The sequence below is a fragment of the Sceloporus undulatus genome, unplaced genomic scaffold (assembly GCF_019175285.1).
Source record: "Sceloporus undulatus isolate JIND9_A2432 ecotype Alabama unplaced genomic scaffold, SceUnd_v1.1 scaffold_24, whole genome shotgun sequence".
NCBI classification, from domain to species: Eukaryota; Metazoa; Chordata; class Lepidosauria; order Squamata; family Phrynosomatidae; genus Sceloporus; species Sceloporus undulatus.
The window spans coordinates 736,659-740,015 of NW_024802946.1; positions in this window are offsets into that span (position 1 = coordinate 736,659).

The following is a 3,357-nucleotide window of genomic DNA, read 5'->3' on the forward strand; positions in this document are numbered from 1 at the left end:
GAGGGGATATTTTAGGGCAGGGGTGGTGGGTGGGGAAAATTTTTGATTTCACTGTCATTTTTGAGTGTAATATTAAAGAAGATTATTTCCTGCCAGAATCTACAGACTGCCAAAATTTTGTTCTGTAATGATGAGCAGAAACAGCACCTTTTCAGAGCTAGAGAGAAAATCACTAATCTCTACCACCAATCTCTACCAAAGCCAAATCCAAGAGCATCCTAGGCCTTGTATCTCCAGAGCATTTGGAGCTGTGATGGTTGTCTTTCTATGGTCCCCCCCCAACCACCGAGTCCAGCTGGCTTGCTGGCTTCATCCCAGGCCCCATGGCTCCAGGCCCAGTTGACGTTGTTACATTCCCCTTACGCCACAGAGTAAATATTTATGTGTCACGTTCTTGGCAGGAGGCCTTGATTCTTGCACGGGGACCAGGGGCTGACCTTGCGGAAGCGGACTGTTTGTTACCATGACAATGGGGAGAGGAACCCTGGACCAGGGGTAAGATGCAGCTGGATCTGGGGAGGGATGCCAGGACCAGCTGTTTATAGCAGGGCACCCTAGCCAGCCCTTACCAGGGTCATGAGAATTGCTTGCAAGTGGGTAGAGATTGGAGAGAGGGGAGAAGTTGAAATAGCTGGAGAGGCGGCTCTCCAAAATGCTCACAGCCAAGATCCAAGAACATAAGCATACCTTCCGACTGTCCCGATTTGGCAAGGGCAGTCCCCATTAATCCTCTGTCATCCCACTTTTTCAGCTGCTTTTAAAATGTCACAGTTTCTCTCTCCTCCTTCCACTTTTCCTTCTTGACTTTGACTTACTTCAGCAGCTACAAACTCAGCTCAAAATGCAAAAGTAGTTTACATTCAGTTAACTCAGTGGAGGAAGGAGAGAAAATGAAATCTTGCTTTCCCAACTTTTCCACTTTGTCATTCCACCTTTTCAGCCCTTTTTAAGACATCCCAGTTACAACACAACCGAGTTTTGGAAACCTCACCTTTGAGGAATATAATGCCCAGAATCCCCAGGGGGCATGCTAGTTGGGTGCTGTAATCCACAAAAGTTAAACTTCCAAACTCAAAAGCATTCAGCAGTCATCTGCAGCTAGACATCGCAAGAGACGATGGAGCTAACGTTTGATAACATTGCTCTACCACCTCCTTGAGGAACCCTGGTAATCCTGGGAGCTCAGTATAATGAAGTCTGCTGTTGTTGGAAGAATGGCAGGATGAGAGAATTAACCGATGAGATCAAGATGCATGCAAATAGATGAACCGAGGCTGAAGAGAGGAGAGGGACAGGCGACAGGGAGTCTGGACCAGTGCAACAGCAGCAGAGATGTCCCCAGTCTGGTCCCTTGGACACTCAGAGGCCACGGCTAAGAGGTTCTTTTTGCCTTCTTGGAGCCGGTTTTCAAGCGTCCTGTAGTCCTCTTCGGCCCCCGCACAGGATGCTCCACAGACAGAGCACACAGAGTTCACTGGCCTCTTCTAGCTGATGCCAAATGCCTGGCTATAACCAAGGCTTGGGAGACTCCCTCCCTTCCCTAAATTTGGCAGCAGTCAGCCAAATTCAGCAGGAGTGGAATAGGTCAGCTGGAACCAAAAGGACCCGATGAAGTTTAGGAGGATGGAGAGGCAGGGTGATACTCTCCTCCCTTATCCCTCTCCTGTTTTAGGCTGTATGAGATGGGCCACATTTCTTATGAGAACAAAACTTGGTTGTCACGAGGGTACCAGGAAAACTCCAAAAATGTTTCCGGAAGGAGAGAGAGAGAAAGAGAGAGAGAGAAAGAAAGCAGCAAGGACACTGTAATAAAAGTTGCAGCAGAGTGAAGATTACTGGTTTGTTTTTACAGTTTAAGCCTCATCAGAGTCCAATCGAAGCCTAGAAATAGTTTTTTGTGGGTTTTTCAGGCTATGTGGCCATGTTCTAGAAGAGTTTGTTTCTGACGTTTTGGCAACATCTGTGGCTGGCATCTTTAGACAATGCATCTTCAGAGACTGCATCTTCAGAGAATGGCATTCTCTGAAGATGCCAGCCACAGATACTGATGAAACGTCAGAAACAAACTCTTCTAGAACATGGCCACAGAGCCTGCTTTGGCTTTCGTACCCTCCCTTTATAACTTTCACCATCTTGACCACACTCTGATGTTGCTTAGCCACACACGTCCCAGTTTTGAAATGTTGGAAGTTATGTTCATCAGAGCTGCTGGGGAAGCTAGGAGTAGAATAGATGGTAATTCTGGTCCCTTGAGGAATCCTTTCCCCAACCCCTGGAGGGGAGAAACAGAGAGGTCTGGACTCCATGCTCCCATCCCTTGGAAACCTTTCCCCCTCCTTCATGTGCAATGCACCCGCCTAGCTGGAAAGGCCCGGCTCCGGCGGATCCTGCCAATATCTCTCGCTGTAAACACACGCGGGGAGTTTCCTTCCATTGCCAGGACCGGATCTCGGCTCCAGCATCTGAACTGTAAACAGAAGCTTGGCTGGGAAGAGCTTGGTGAATTCAGAAGCCTGGGGTTGCTGAGGGTTTTTTCCTTTTCTGGGGAGACTCATGGTAAACATGGAAGCAGAGATACAGATCGGGAAGTGATTCTCTTTGCAAGACTGGTCTATAACTGCATCTTGCTTGGAGGAGCATCTACAGGGAGCTTGCCTACAGGTGCTAAGTGCAAAGCCATCAAAAAGTGACCTTTTTGAACTTCCAGAATCTTGTAGCCAATATGGCCACTCACCACAAATCCCTTTTCCAGAGCTATGCTGGCTGGAGGAGTCTGGGAACGGCTGTCCAAAATAGACTAAAGTAAAAAGAACAGTTCTGTGCTCTGGCCAACAGAATCATACTAGTAAATTGAGCTGTCATTCTAAGGAAAATACTGGTAACATGAGTTGCCATCCTGCAAAGACAATACACACGTTCAAGGCTACAACTGGAAAGCTCTCTCCCTCCTGCCTCATCCCAGTTGGAGTCAGGCGACACATGGGAAGATGTGTGTTTATAGCCGCCCGACATTGCTATGGAGAGCTTCTGGTTTTCTTGCAAAATCCAGAGCAAAAAGTACATTTTAAAAATGGTTTAAGGGAGGGATAGGTCAGATTTGGTGTAGAACTGGTCTTTTGTCATGAAGACCGCACTCAAAATGGGGATTTAGCCCCGCATCGCAAAGATACAGTGGGAAACTGCTTCTTTAGCAACAGCAATATCATTTACATTTCTATACCACTTAATAGTGAACTCACTATTTTGGTGGAACAATTTGTTTGCTGAATTTGAAACCTGAGAATGCACATTGGAATAATCAGCGATATAAAAATCATATGCACATTATATGTCTGGATTTGAGAAAATGGAATACAG